Source organism: Calonectris borealis, chromosome W (assembly GCF_964195595.1).
Source record: "Calonectris borealis chromosome W, bCalBor7.hap1.2, whole genome shotgun sequence".
In the NCBI taxonomy this organism is placed as follows: Eukaryota; Metazoa; Chordata; class Aves; order Procellariiformes; family Procellariidae; genus Calonectris; species Calonectris borealis.
The window spans coordinates 31,351,677-31,367,207 of record NC_134351.1 but is presented as its reverse complement, the minus strand read 5'-3'; the positions used below and the strand labels follow the sequence as shown (position 1 = coordinate 31,367,207).

The 15,531-nt window shown below is 42.2% G+C and overlaps 1 protein-coding gene across 5 annotated transcripts in view; it reads right to left on the bottom strand.

Annotated features, from left to right (window-relative positions):
- LOC142075100 (spindlin-Z-like) overlaps positions 1-15,531 on the bottom strand; it is a 127,308-nt gene that overhangs the window by 89,056 nt on the left and 22,721 nt on the right. The window contains exon 1 of one of the 5 annotated variants that reach the window (XM_075136120.1): positions 5,882-6,078. The exons of the other annotated variants lie outside the window; for them this stretch is intronic. The gene's annotated coding sequence lies outside the window, so the exon portion shown is untranslated. Of the gene's footprint in view, positions 1-5,881; positions 6,079-15,531 lie in introns of those variants that run through there. 5 annotated transcript variants of the gene reach the window in all.

The window sequence follows — 15,531 nt, the reverse complement described above, 5'->3', positions numbered from 1 at the left end:
GCTCAGCTTTGGCCAGTGGCGGGTCCGTCTTGGAGCCAGCTGGAACTGGCTCTGTCCGACATGGGGGCAGCTTCTGGCATCTTCTCACAGAAGCCACCCCTGCAGCCCCCCCCGCTCCCAAAATTTTGCCACATAAACCCAATACAGACAGTAATTGCTGAGTGATCTCCCTGTCCTTATCTCGACCCATGAGCTTTTCATCATATTTTTCTCCCCCTGTCCTGTTGAGAAGGGGGAGTGATAGAGCAGCTTGGTGAGCACCTGGCAGCCAGCCAAGGTCAACCCACCAGAACTGTCCAAGATAAATTGACCTGAGATGACTCAACTGGCAGGTCAGCTGTTAGTCTGGTAGAGCCCAATAGCTATCTGAACAACTGTACAGTGATAGCACAGATGTACCTCAGATACATTTTGGCTTATCTTTTTGTTTTTTATCTAGATTAAAGGTAGTACAGATAGCCTTTTTATAGCAGTCAAAACTAGACAGCATGTACTGTAGTACAGACTGTGTGGACTTCATTATTATTTCTTTCCCTTTTTCTCTCTCAGTTCCTTGCCACCAATCTTCATATCATCTTTTATCTACCTAAATGTGTAGACAGGCACTTTTGCATAATACCATTGTCTTCATCTGCTGTTCAGGTATACCCTTAGAAAGAATATAGGCCTTTCTTCCTTTGCAGAACCTTTTGTGTGTATAAACACAGTATTTTCATCCTATTCGAACAGAATTTAACCTTTTAAGTATGTCTGAACGCACCGTAAGAGAACCGGTATTTATCTTCAGGGTTATGACACCCCAGGTTGTACCAGTTTAGATTTTCAATTCAATCTTCAGTGGGGCAGGAAAAAGCTTTAAGAACAAGATGTCTAAAGATTCTTAGTAAGAAAATGCAGAAATTGAAGTCTGATCCATCAGAGACATGGAAGTGTCCTCTTAATTTTCCTAAGTATAAAGTTAGGTAGGAATCTCAACCTGTGAAAAATCCTATTTATTAACTCACTGATCTCTCTTCTTTTAAATATAAAATTAAAAAAAAATATTTGAACCTTATAAAAATATTGCATTTAAGAAAAGTACAATTCAAAAACCAATCCCCAGAAATAGAAAATTCAACCTCTTTGCATACAAACATTGCTTGATAAATAATAAAAAAACCCCAACCAAACAAAAAAACCCCTACCACCCACACCTTCTAAATTCATGATAAATACCTATTTTTTCTTAAAGAGTTTTATTCTACCGAAGCTTCCGGGAAATATTTCTGTTGCTTTAAAGTATGTAGCTAAATCATTACAAAATTTTTCTTCCAATAGGATCCTTGGTGCTTTGCATGCACAATACATTACTATTTAATAAGAGTTAAACAAATATTAAAGGCAGTCTTGCACATGTTACATTTACTTCACTCTAGTCACATACTGCTTTGAACTAATTATCTCCAAGTTCTTTAGAGCTCTGCTCTTCTGAAAGTCCACAACATTTAAAACATCTGGACTTTAACTGTTTGAGAGGTGAGATAAGCCTTAATGAGCGCACAAAAGTGTCCATTAATACTGCATACATAGGATACATTCTAAATCCATAAGGGTACTTAGCCTTCTGCAAGTGTTCATCCCACAGCTCACAATACATCCAAGCGCTTCCACTGAGGGTATCAGGTTAAGAAGTCCTTGCCATTGACAGTTTGCCTGGCTCTGCCCACATCTATTACACATCAGTTTTCCTTTCAGATTGGCTAGGTCTCTTGACCTGTCGAAACCATTTGTCTTTAAACCATAGTTGTTAAAGCTACCTGCCACTCACTGAGTTCAAACAAAAGAAGTCTTTCACTTCTTCCTAAACTTGTTTTAAAGACCTTACTTTCCAAGCATTGCCTTACACAAATGTTCTTTCTGTATTATCCTTCTCCCCAGCTTCAGCTTCCATCCTTCCATCCAAGTCATTTTACCATCGCTTTATAGAAAAATTCTTTCAGTCATCTAACAACAAGCAGTCCAATCACTTGCCTAACTTTTCTGCATGTCAGTTCCTCATAACAATACTCTCTCTCAGGATCACTGCAGCATTTCTTCCTGACCTAGCTTCTTTGCACAGCTAGCTGCAATACATGGCCTCTGTGGTTTCTGGTTTCTCACTGAGGGCTGCTTGTCACAAAGAACTTGTAGCTTTCACCTCTGAAAAACTCTGCATTTCAGTCAATACCCAAACCACATAAAGAGTGTAAAGCAGAACACAAGACAAACGCAAAAAGTCTCTCTGGTCTTCAGCAGCACAACAAATGCCACATTCCCCAATTATGGTTGCAATTCTACCCACCCCACATAATGCTGGATAGAAAGAAAACATATGTGTGGGACTTCAGAGAGCTTTGCTGCCAAACCCCAGTGAGTCTTTGCTAAGCATGTGTGAACAGCAATTGCTCAGTGCTTATTTGTCCAGAGTTGAATTATTTTATTAGTAGTTCACTAGTTTTTCCATTAGGACAAGCTATGCCCTTATCAAAGATATATGCGCTCTAAAATTTCATCTCTCTGCTTTAAAAGTTAAGATATTAGATCCAGAAAGGCTACAGTTTCTTTGGCTGAAGTTTTCTTAGAAGTTCACTCCAAGTAGCTTAAAGCATACATCTATAATGAGAAATACAAGTCTTAATGGCTGATCTTGGGCATTCGAAAGCAATTGCAAACAAGGACTTCCAAATTTAAATATGAAGTAGCTTCCAGCATAAACAGAGCCATGGACAGACTCACAGCACTATTTTTATTTTCTCCCAGTACCAAAGGATTCTTCTATGCCTTCTTTAGAAGCATTTCCCACCTGCTATGTCATCTACCCTAGCATGTTGTATTAACTCCAAAATAAGAGGACACCATTTTTAATCCTTAACCTTGGAGCAATCCAAATTTTGACCAGCTCCTAGACACTGGTATTTCCATCCTGTTAGAGGAAGCATATTTCTTCAAAGTGTTAGAATCAGTGGTCCCTTCCCTCCTTCCACCTGGTGATCTCTTTTACAATTAAATTTCCGAACTATTGCCAAACTATTTCCTTTGTACTTTAAACCAGAGCAATTTTTTTCATTATGGTACATAAAACCCAACAGCTCATAGTTGTTTTGTTTTTTTTTTATCTTATATTACTAACCAGTTTTAAGAAAAAAAGAAAAGAGTCACTGGATATGAAAATGTTTTTTTTTTCTTTGTTTTGTTTTAATTTTTAATTTGATTCCATTTTGAAATGAATAATTTTACAAACAAGTTCTGCAAATGGACTAAAATTAGTTAATACTGTTGAGAAGCTAAGTCCTGCCCAGTAACCTCAAAATCACTTTATAAGCCCTAACCCCACCAGCCTTTCTCCCCCTTGATAAGTGAACGTGCATCAGAAAACAGTTGGTTTTCCTCACTCTTCAGCAGCCAATGCTTATGAAGAGAATCAATGAAAACAAATACTGATCAGAATGAATTTTAAGCACATGTATCCTCCATGCATACACAACTGTTTACAGCAAGAGAAAGAACTATACCAGTAATTCAGGTGAGCATTTTACCTTATTAATCTGAAAGGTGAAACACACTCTACAACCAAAGAACTTTAGTACAGCTGAAAACAAGTTAAAATATTAGTAACAAATATGACAGATAAGCACTTTACATACATTAAGCAACTGAGAGTTTCAAGGTATACAGAATTAATAGAATCACCAATATTTCTAGAGAAAGAGCAAACAAGTTTTCCTATTTTATAGTTAAAGCCAGTAAATTAATTAAGACTGTCAGTTGTAGATTGCCAGAAAGGAAATACATTCCTGTTCCAAGTACACAGTGGTTTTTGAGTGAGGAGGGGGGGAACATAGACACCGTTTCCCTTCTACGGGGAGGCAATCATATAATATACTTCTTTCAGACCTGCTTACCACTCATTGCTTTGTTGAAACAGTATATATGTAAGCATATGACTACTAACTACACGTTAGTTTCTTCCCTGTTCTCTGCAGCTGAAGTTTTCAGAGGAGAAATGGTTCCTTTAGTGTTTTCTCATTTCCGATAGCATCTTTCTTCAAGTTTGAGACAAGACTTTTTTCCTCTACATAGCGGGCAACCTGCGACAAAAGCTACTGGTATTAAAAATGCTTCAGACATTGTCAATATCCTTCTAGAAGCAGAATGTTCCAGCTGCGAACAATACACTGAACATCTGGCCAGATTTTCCAGAAACTCAACGTCTACCTCTCATGCTGTTTTTTATAGGATCTAAGCATTTCAAAATTCATCTCCAGTTTCTCTGCAAGCATAGCTATTTCTAGATGATCTTCAGAAGCAGCACAAGTAGCTAGCTCCACTAACAATGCATTGTTTTTTTCTTTTTGAAAAAATGAAAAATTATTGTAATTCAGCCTTGGGCATGTGAGTTGCACGTCCTTTGTAAAATAGTCAGACATAAGGTTGAATCTTGCCTGTCCTCTAAAGCAGAAGCTGACTTTTCCACCTATTAAGGTCAAAGCTGAAAAGTCCTCTAGACCATCTGTTTTAACACTTTGTGCAATCATATCTTTTAAGAACTAAAACTCCTAGTTTCTATCACATGCAAGATCTGTCCATCTGAAGAGCTTGAATCAAGTTCCATAACCAATGCAAATACTGGCTGAGTTTTCCTACTAATCCAGTATAATTGTTAAGCAGGAAAAGTTAACACTGGGATTTAATGTAATCTTGTTTCTGTGAGATGTGTTAAAGGGATTTTTTCTGTATTTATAAACTTATGGATGAACTCAGCAAATGTCTCTCCTGTAGTGACATAAAAAAGATGAACAAGATTTGGTAGAAAAGAAACCTCTCCTTTCTATTCCCTCAATTTCCCAGGACGTCGGCAATTAAGTTACGACTTCACTGACAAGTTGGTGAATTTTATTTCTTCCATTGGGAGCCTTAACACTTAATTCTGCTACTATGTAGATAGTCCAATCCCCTAATGAAGTATGCTAATCCTGGCCCTCAGAAACAAGAAGAATCTATCACACTGTTCAATTCTCTTCATACAGCTTAAGAAAAATGTTATCCTCGCTTTTTTTGGAGAATAGCGGAAGGAGACAACTTTCCTCAGCAGTAAACAACATGATCCATACAACCCCAAATAATTTTTTTAAAATGGTTATGCAAAAAAATAGGCTTTAACTAAACTCTCAAGTATATTTGAGTTTTATCAGCATTTTCTTTTACTAACATTTCTGGAAAAAAAGGTTACTAACTCATACAAAAAAGAGAGCAAGAGTTTTCATAAAAATGTCTATATTATCAGTCTACAGCTTTTCCAATTATTCCTGAACTATTCTGTATGCTGAAGGCTTTAGAGACAGATGTTAAGTGCATTCCCCCTCTCTGTAATATGTATAATGAAATAGCATCATAGATAAGTAGGCCTGGAAGAGTCCTCAAAATTATCATCTACTTTAAATGGTTTTCTTGACAGGAGGTTAAGCTGATTATAGCTAAGCCACATTTTCCAAGTCTTGTGTTTTCTGTTTACTATCTTTCTGTACTTTCCAATTATTTTTGAAGAAGCATGCAGTCCAAAATGCTTCTTTCAAATTTTGCAAGCATACCTATATTTTATCTTTCAAATCACTAACTGAATTTGAATGAAAACTAATGCAAGGACATGCCAAGTATGGTTTATCAGAAGTCCCTAGGAGACCATGCAAGAAGTTCAGCTGTAGATTATTCTTGTAGGCAGAAGAAACTAACCTTCCTAATGAAAACTACCTCTCAGTGTGCACCTATAATTTGCTTATATCTTATACTACAGCTTCCATAAATAAGTTAAAGTGAGCAATGTTTCTGATTTGAAGAAGATTTGGGAAAAGAGACCAACACCCACCTTGCTACAACCTCCTTTCAGGTAGTTGTAGAGAGCAATAAGGTCTCCCCTGAGCCTCCTTTTCTCCAGCCGCTCCTCATAAGACTTGTTCTCTAGGACCTTCACCAGCTTTGTTGCTCTTCTTTGGACACGCTCCAGCACCTCCATGTCTTTCTTGTAGTGAGGGGCCCAAAACTGAACACAGTATTTGAGGTGCAGTCTCACCAGTGCCGAGTACAAAGGGACCATCACTTCCCTAGTCCTGCTGGCCACACTATTTCTGATACAAGCCAGGATGCTGTTGGCCACCTTGGCCACCTGGGCACACTGCCGGCTCATATTCAGCCGGCTGTCAACCAGCACCCCCAGGTCCTTTTCCGCCAGGCAGCTTTCCAGCCACTCTTCCCCAAGCCTGTAGCGTTGCCTGGGGTTGTTGTGACCCAAGTGCAGGACCCGGCACTTGGCCTTGTTGAATCTGGCCTCAGCCCACCGATCCAGCCTGTCCAGGTCCCTCTGCAGAGCCTTCCTACCCTCGAGCAGATCAACACTCCCACCCAACTCGGTGTCGTCTGCAAACTTACTGAGGGTGCACTCAATCCCCTCATCCAGATCATTGATAAAGATATTGAACAAGACCGGCCCCAAAACTGAGCCCTGGGGAACACCGCTTGTGACCGGCCGCCAACTGGATTTAACTCCATTCACCCCAACTCTTTGGGACTGGCCATCCAGCCAGTTTTTCACCCAGCGAAGAATACGCCTGTCCAAGCCATGAGTAGCCAGTTTCTCCAGGAGAATGCTGTGGGAAACGGTGTCAAAGGCTTTACTAAAGTCCAGGTAAACAACATCCACCGCCTTTCCCTCATCCACTAAGCGGGTCACCTGGTCATAGAAGGAGATCAGGTTAGTCAAGCAGGACCTGCCTTTCATAAACCCATGCTGATTGGGCCTGATCACCTGGTTGTCCCGTACGTGCAGTGTGATGGCACTCAAGATGAGCTGCTCCATAACCTTCCCCGGCACCGAGGTCAGACTGACAGGCCTGTAGTTCCCCAGATCCTCCTTCCGGCCTTTCCTGTAGATGGGCATCTGTGAGAGACTGAACTGTAGAACATTTGTCTCAAAGATTGCTTATCTAAGAAGAGCAGCTGCAAGGCCACGGAGGCCTCCGGTTTGCAGGGGCTGCGCTATGTGCAAGACTCCAAGTTGCACAGGAATGTAGCAACGTGCCGTTGCCATGGAAACTGCAGCCCTTGAACAGGAATAAAAGGGACTGACAAGACTAGCCCGAGGGGATCACCCACCGCCAACCCTGGAGCGATCGACCACCGCCGACCCCGCCGCGACCGCCCACCGCCGAAGCACCGAAAGACTTGGACTCCCAAGACGTCGCGGATCCATGGTGGTGACTATTCTTGCAACTCTATCCCGAATGCTTGCTTGATTTCTGTCTTTGTTCGGATCTATCCTATCGCTACTAATTTTTACTTTTGATAATAAAAGTTGTTTAGGATATGTGGCATTTGACCTCGTTTGTGTCTTAATCTCGCTCTTGGGATCATATCGAAACCTCCCCCGACACTGGATCGGGACAGCGTCCCATTTGCTAACCTCCAGTCAACTGGGACCTCCCCGGTTAGCCAGGACTGCTGATAAATGGTTGAAAGTGGCTTGGTGAGCACTTCCGCCAGCTCCCTCAGTACCCTTGAGTGGATCCCATCCGGCCCCATAGACTTGTGTGTGTCTAAGTGGTGTAGCAGGTCACTAACCATTTCCCCTTGGATTATGGGGGCTTCATTCTGCTCCCCGTCCCTGTCTTCCAGCCCAGGGAGCTGGGTACCCCGAGAACAACTGGTCTTACTATTAAAGACTGAGGCAAAGAAGGCATTAAGTACCTCAGCCTTTTCCTCATCCTTTGTCACTGTGTTTCCCCCCGCATCAAATAAAGGATGGAGATTCTCCTTAGCCCTCCTTCTGTTGTTAATGTATTTATAGAAACATTTTTTATTGCCTTTTACGGCAGCAGCCAGATTAAGTTCTAGTTGGGCTTTGGCCCTTCTAATTTCCTCCCTGCATAACCTCACGACATCTTTGTAGTCCTCCTGGGTTGCCTGCCCCTTCTTCCAAAGGTCATAAACTCTCTTTTTTTTTTTCCTGAGTTCTAGCCAAAGCTCTCTGTTCAGCCAGGCCGGTCTTCTTCCCCGCCGGCTTGTCCTTCGGCACATAGGGACGGTCTGCTCCTGCGCCTTTAAGATTTCCTGCTTGAAGAATGTCCAGCCTTCCTGGACGTCTTTGCCCTTCAGGACTGCCTCCCAAGGGACTCTGACAGCCAGGCCCCTAAACAGGCCAAAGTCTGCCCTCCGGAAGTCCAAGCTAGCAGTTCTGCTAACCACATTCCTTACTTCTATGAGAATTGAAAACTCTATGATTGCTGTGTCCAAGACAGCATCCAACCATCACATCACCCACAAGTCCTTCTCTGTTCGCAAACAACAGGTCCAGTGGGGCACCTTCCCTAGTTGGCTCACTCACCAACTGTGTCAGGAAGTTACCTTCCACACACTCCAGGAACCTCCTAGACTGTTTCCTCTCTGCTGTATTGTATTTCCAGCAGACATCTGGCAAGTTGAAGTCCCCCATGAAAACAAGGGCTAGCGAACGTGAGACTTCTCCCAGCTGCTTCTAGAATATTTCGCCTGCCTCTTCATCCTGGTTGGGTGGTCTGTAACAGACTCCCACCATGATATCTGCCTTGTTGGCCTTTCCCCTGACTCTTACCCATAAACACTCGACCCTTTCATCACCATCATCAAGCTCTAGATGGTCAAAACACTCCCTAACATACAGGGCTACCCCACTGCCTCTCCTTCCTTGCCTATCCCTTCTGAAGAGTCTATAGCCATCCATTGCAGCACTCCAGTTGTGCGAGTCATCCCACCATGTTTCTGTGATTGCAACTGTATCATAGTTTTCCAGCTGCATAATGGCTTCCAACTCCTCCTGTTTGTTGCCCATGCTGCGTGCATTGCTGTAGATGCACTTCAGTTGGGCCATTGATGCCGCCACCTTTTTTGGAGGAGAAGCCCTAATTCCTATGTGACTGTTCTCAGGTGCTTCCGTGGTTTCTAATACATCAACAACCCTTGCGTCTTTGCTGCCACGTGGATCTCCATCCCCTATCCCCACCGAGATGGCAGACCGAAGGACCTTGCTACCTCAAACATTGGCGTGCAGCACCCAGGCTTATCTCTAGCAAGCCTGGTTTTCTCCCTTTCCCCCTTCAAATCTAGTTTAAAGCTCTTTCAATGAGCCCTGCTAACTCCTGCGCAAAGATCCTTTTCCCCCTTTGAGACAGGTGTACCCCATCTGTCGCCAGCAGGCCTGGTGTCATGTAGACCGACCCATGATCAAAACCCCCAAAATTTTGCCGGTGACGCCAGGCTCGGAGCCAGGTATTGATCTGCTGGGTCTGCCTGTTTCTTCCCTCATCATTCCCTGCAACTGGAAGGATAGAGGAGAACACTACTTGTGCTCCTGATCCCTTAACCAGTCATCCCAAGGCCCTGAAGTCTCTCTTGATTGCCCTTGGACTTCTTATTGCAACTTCATCGCTACCTACCTGAAAAATCAATAATGGATAATAATCTGAGGGCCGTACCAGGGTAGGAAATTTTCTTGTAACATCTTTAACCCGGGCCCCAGGGAGGCAGCAGACTTCCCTAAGAAGTGGGTCCCGTCTGCATATTGGGCCTTCTGTTCCACTCAGGAGAGAGTGTCCTATGACAATAACTCATCTTTTTTTCTTTATGGAAGCAGTTTTGATGCAGGTTGTAGGCCGACTTAACCTTGGCGACACCTCCAAGCTAGATGAACCATCGTCCTCGTTATTGTTCAGCTATAGCGCCCTTCCTGCACGCCCTTCTGCGCAAACTGCCGCACAAACTGCTGTGCCACACCCTTGCTGACGTGCCACGTCCTGTTTGCCACCCCTGGTTGCAGAGCTCCTGGTCGCTAGTGCTCCCTAGGGGCTTCTTTTATATGTGTGGGGGGGGCTTGGCCGCCGTTGCTCCTGGCCCTGCCCAGGTCTCGTCAGCTGCTGTTGCACGAGCTGTGGGCTCCTGGCGGGTCTCTCTGCTCCCCTGAGGTTCCCCCGGTTCAGGAAACCCCCTGTGCACTGTGCTAGAGCGCTCCTCTGTGGATCGTGCCGGCACTGGAGCTGCTCGCCTCAGTGACTGAGTGCTAGTTTCGGTTACACCGTGTTTAAATCTCTTGCCATTGCTCCTGGCCCTGCCCAGGTCTCGTCAGCTGCTGTTGCACAAGCTGTGGGCTCCTGGCGGGTCTCTCCACTCCCCTGAGGTTTCCCTGGTTCAGGAAACTCCCCTGTACACCGCGCTAGAGTGCTCTGCTGCAGATCATGCCGGCACCAGAGCTGCTCACCTTGGTGACTGAGATAAACACAGGCATTTTTAAAATCAGAGTTTTTAAATGTTTGGATTTTATACAAAACAGCAACAAAAACATATATTGGCAGATTTTGCAGGGAACTGTAGATGACTAGCCATATGCGATTGCCAGCCACCTGTTCTGATAAAATTCCCCCTGACATATCTCACTGTATTTAAGAAACACACTTTTATTCTTATAGGTAACACGTTTTCCTTCCCAAAATCCAGAAAAGCTTTTGTTACCATTGTGACCAATCTGTATGAAACAAAAATACAGTAAAACTTAATAACAATGATGGGGTAATGATAAACTTCCAGAAAGACATTTTGGTACACATCACCTGAAAAATCACTACATATTAAAGTGTCTGTAAGTATACCTCAACATAGCCAAAAAATATATTTAACACAATGAATTTCAATAGCAAGAACTCATCTCTTTTGCCCTCACAAGCTTTCAGTAGCAGCAGTTGATTGGAGAGACACCTCTCACCTTCAAACAGGCAGCAGTGAAATATGGTCTATTAATTCTAAGGAGCAAAACAATCCAAGATGTGGGACAATTCACTATCAATTTTCAAAATCTGTTTCCTAAAGAATGGTAAAAGATTGGGCTAATAGTTACTTGAAGCTAATGTAAACTCAACAGAAAGCAAGAACTCCCTACAAATAATTTTAGACAAATTTGACTAATTCCAACCCACTAGTGACTGATCTCACTATTTAAACTGTTCACAGAAGATTCCCAAACCATCAATAGAAAGAATCATTCCTCCTGCACAGCAGAGAACTGTAGAAACCTTCAGAAATATTACGCTTCAGTAAAATTTGTGAACATTTAAACTTCCATAAAATATTCTAGCAGAGCTCCACAATAACCTTTCAAGTTGCAGCCTTATTTATGTATTAGAGAGATAAGTCACTAAAGTTAAGACAACACAAAATAACTTTTATACTTTTGTATTAGATACAACCAACAAATAAAAACACTTCTCTGAACTTTAGGAACTTGCACAGCGTACGGACTCAGCCACACCTGGATATACCCATATACACTAAAGCTGAGGGACCTTCACAATAGCACTGGAAATGTAGATGTACAAAAAAACTCAAACTAATTCCTTCCCCTCCCCAAGCAAACAAGCTAACCAGAGGCCAGCTAATTTTTCCCATTTGTGGAATTGCAAAAAAATATAAGACAAAGGACAGAAAGGGGATGACTAACTTTGCTTTCATCAGAAGAAAGGTGTTCTTTTATAATGTTTTATCTATTTTTCATCCTTTGCTTTTCATATAAAATGCAGGAAGAATTTATTAGGAACGTAACCATTGATGGATATAACATACAGACCAGTATTGTGTAGGAATTAGATCGTCTAGGGATGATCATCTTGTCTGGTCCAGTTCAATAGTTTGCAAATTATGGCTTCTCCCATTGTGTTGGGCTTTGAATAAACTCGAAATACTTTTGGAACATCTGATCAGTCTTCTTCATTCTATTTAATTGTATGCTGCTCTATATGTCCCTGCAATTCTTTAGAGAAAGAAAAAAAGACCAAGAAAGTCCTATAACCCACTACTGAAGGAACCATACCAGTTGTTACGGACTTTAAACACTAAACCTGAAGACATGCAGGCTAAGTATAAGATAAATGACAGTGATAACACTACATGTTCACTAAACCAGACAAGCTATCAATACGTCAACTGATGGTTACAATTAGCTATAGGCATAGGATTCTGCCGAAAGGAAAAAAAGCTGGATATCAACACACAGAAGCAAAAATTAAAAGCAAAATTAAAAGTAAAAAAAAAGTAAAAATTAAAAGTAAAAAAACAAAACTGAAATGATGAAAACAGTACAGAAAAATGAAAATTTTGAGGTAATAGGGATGGGAGTGGGAAATTACACATGCATACCATATTCAGACAGTGATGAGGGGGAGAAAAAAGCTCATTTTAATTATAGGTTTCAAATTTAGTCTCATGTTAAATAAAATTAGCTTTCTGAAATCCGCTCCAGGTTTCAGGGAGGGAAAAAGTTACATGCTTGCAATTTTAAAAAATAAATAACCCAAAAACCAGAAGAAAGTTAGGTTCTCCAAGATAATGTATTCCAAAAAGCCTTGCAGTTTTGGTCTGCTTTGGAGGGCTCATCAACAGTAAAGCCAGCTATTAAACATTAGTCTAAAATTAAAATAATTTAAATGCAATAGTTTCTTATTTGATCTGCCTCCCACATTAGCAACACTACAACCAGATTCAATAATATTTGGCTAATGGACTGAATGAGATTTTGCCATATACTTGCCCTATGAAGAATTTCTTGTTTCCCTTATTAGTCCAAAAAACACATACTAAAAATGAAAACAAGAATCCAAAAAGTTGAATCTGAAGTTTGGTATTAAAAACACACACATTGTCTGTTCCATTAAAAAGGAATCAGGCTATAGGAAGAATAGGAGAATTGGCTAGAGCCAACTGACCTTGCAACAACTTAATTAAAAAAGTAAAATGTACTTTTATCAACATATAATTTAAATAAAAACTCCAATTTCTAGTCATTTCCCTTCCAACAGTTGGGAAGAACTAGTGAAACATTTATCTATACACAAACCTTTAACAGTCATTCATTGCAGAATTATTTACACCTTAGGTACTAGGACACTAAAGACATATCCACAAAGCATTTTTAAAGAATTCTTTCAGAGCTCTACTCCCTCATGCAGCATGGATGCATATTTATTCTGAAATGACTTGTCTATGCCAAGAGAACAAGGATTAGGAAGGCAGGAATTCAACAGTTCAATTTCAGTATTCTACCCTCTATGGAACCACTGTAAACAGCAATGACAATTTAGCCAACTAGCTTTAAAAAAGTGGCAAAGTTTATCACTTATTTGGAAATATTAAGATGTGACTTCATTGCTATTCATCCCATCGCTACAATTCCTCCTGACACAATATGACAGGACTCTATAAAGCACAATGAGTTTTTAAAGCATCCACATACTTACAGGTAATAAAAATCTGCTTGCTGAGTAAAACTTGTATATATTACAACTTACTGACTGTTCATTTAATAAATGCACAGTCCTCCATATTTAAAAAAAACTTACAAAATAATGCTTTCATCAACAACTTAAAGAAGAGATCTACTATTTATTCAAACCCAAGAAATCTTTACCCATATGCCTTCACCCAAATATAAATCTTAACTCCAAAATAGAAAGGTACTCTTAACTCACCCCTAATTGTTCACTCTACTTCAAGTTACCTTGCATTTAACAGCAGGGAAAGAACATGCACAGACACCAGGGTAACAAGCTGTCACAGGTTAGCATAATTGCCTTAATTTGCACATTTTTGCATCACGGCAAATATGAAGTAGCTTAGCTTCTAATAACAGGTAACTAATAACAGGTAACCATCCTCCTCTTCCCCTGAACCCAACAACATGTGCACAAAGATAACCACTACCCAGGATATGATAGCAGCAGCTTATTACTATACAACCTATGTGTTTGCTACCATTCTGTGGTAATGTATTGGGTCTGGCTGGGATGGAGTTAACTTTCCCCATAGCAGCCTCCATAGTGCTGTGCTTCATATTTGTAGCTAGAAAGGTGTTGATAACACACCAATGTTTTGGCTACTGCTGAGCAGTGCCCCATCAAGGCTGTCTCTCCAAGTTCCTACCCCCACCAAAGGCCAGTAGGCTGGAGGTGGGCAAGAGGTTGGGAGGGGACATAGCCAGAAGAGCTGACCCAAACTTATGGCGATTCCATACCATATGACATCATACACAGCAATAAAAGCTAAGAGAAAGGAGGAGGAAGGGGAGGCATTCCTTATTAAGGCATTTATCTTGCAAAGAAACCACTACGTGTACTGAGGCCCTACTTCCCAGGAAGTGGCTGGACATTGCCTGCCGATGGGAAGTAGAAAATAAATCTTTTTGCTTGCTTCCGCACACAGCCGTTGCTTTTCTTCATTAAGCTGCCTTTATCTTGACCCATGAGCTTTTCCATTGTATTTTCTCCTCCCCTGTCCTGCTGAGAAGGAGGAGTGATAGAGCGGCTTGGTGGGCACGTGGCGGCCAGCCAAGGTCAACCCACTTCAGTCCTTTGTGGCATCAAAAATGGGGCACGAAGCAACAGCAGTTTTGAATTGAGCGTGCTATACCTACAGTCATTATTAAGTAGCAGGCTTCTGTGCAGGTCATGGAGTTTGCTGGCTGCACTGCTTATCTCTCTATTTTGCTGAGCTTGGGAACATGTTAATGGCTATGCGCCTGGCCCTGGCATTGATGCCTTACTGTGCTGGGGGAGCCATCTTGTGGAGAGGATGAGGGAATACACCTCCCTCTTCTCATCCAGGATTGATGTGGGTGGTTTTATTGTGCAGGCTCCCAAGGTCCATGTTCACCCTTACGTGAGCTGTTTAATACTGCTAATTAATACTGTTAGCATATTATGGGGTTTGTGGAATCTGGTGTCATCCTGGCATAAGAGGAGACACCTTTTCGGTGAGGAGACACTGAAACATGTCCTGAGGTGGCCGGTCCCTGGGCAGCAGGGTATGTGAAAGGATTTGGGCAGGTGCCTAAGGCAGTTATCACCTCCCATAGCCTGGGACTTTACACCTGAACAGGCAAGTAACCCTGGCAAACTGACACGCCACCTGATAGTAGGGTGCCTTGCCTACCCCAATGAAAACCAGCAGCTTCTAGCACTGTACTGGGGCTTGGCCTGTGCCTACCGAGCCACAATTCAGTACTATCAGAGGACTGTGGTTAAGGCAGGGACCCAAACCACCTCTGAGAATGCCATGATTGAGAATGGGATCCAAACTACATCTAAGAACACGATAATTGAGACAGGGACCCAACCGCATCTGAGGACACCATGGCTGAGATAGGGACCCAAACAACAACAACTACAGTAATTGCCCCAGTAGTGAAAAAGAAACAGAGGACAAGGAGGTCAACGGGTCCATATCATCAATTAGTAAGGGAGGAGGAGGAGGAAGGGTTTGATCAGGAAGCCAGTCCTTCAGCAAAGAAACAGGAGGAAGAAGTGAGAGGAATCACACAAGAGGGGGAAACTACCCAGTCCCTGACCTTGAAAAAACTTCGAGACGTGCGGAAAGATTACAGCCACCAGCCAGGTGAGCGGAGTGCTGCCTGGCTGCTCCGATGCTGGGATAGCGGGGCCAACAGTCAGC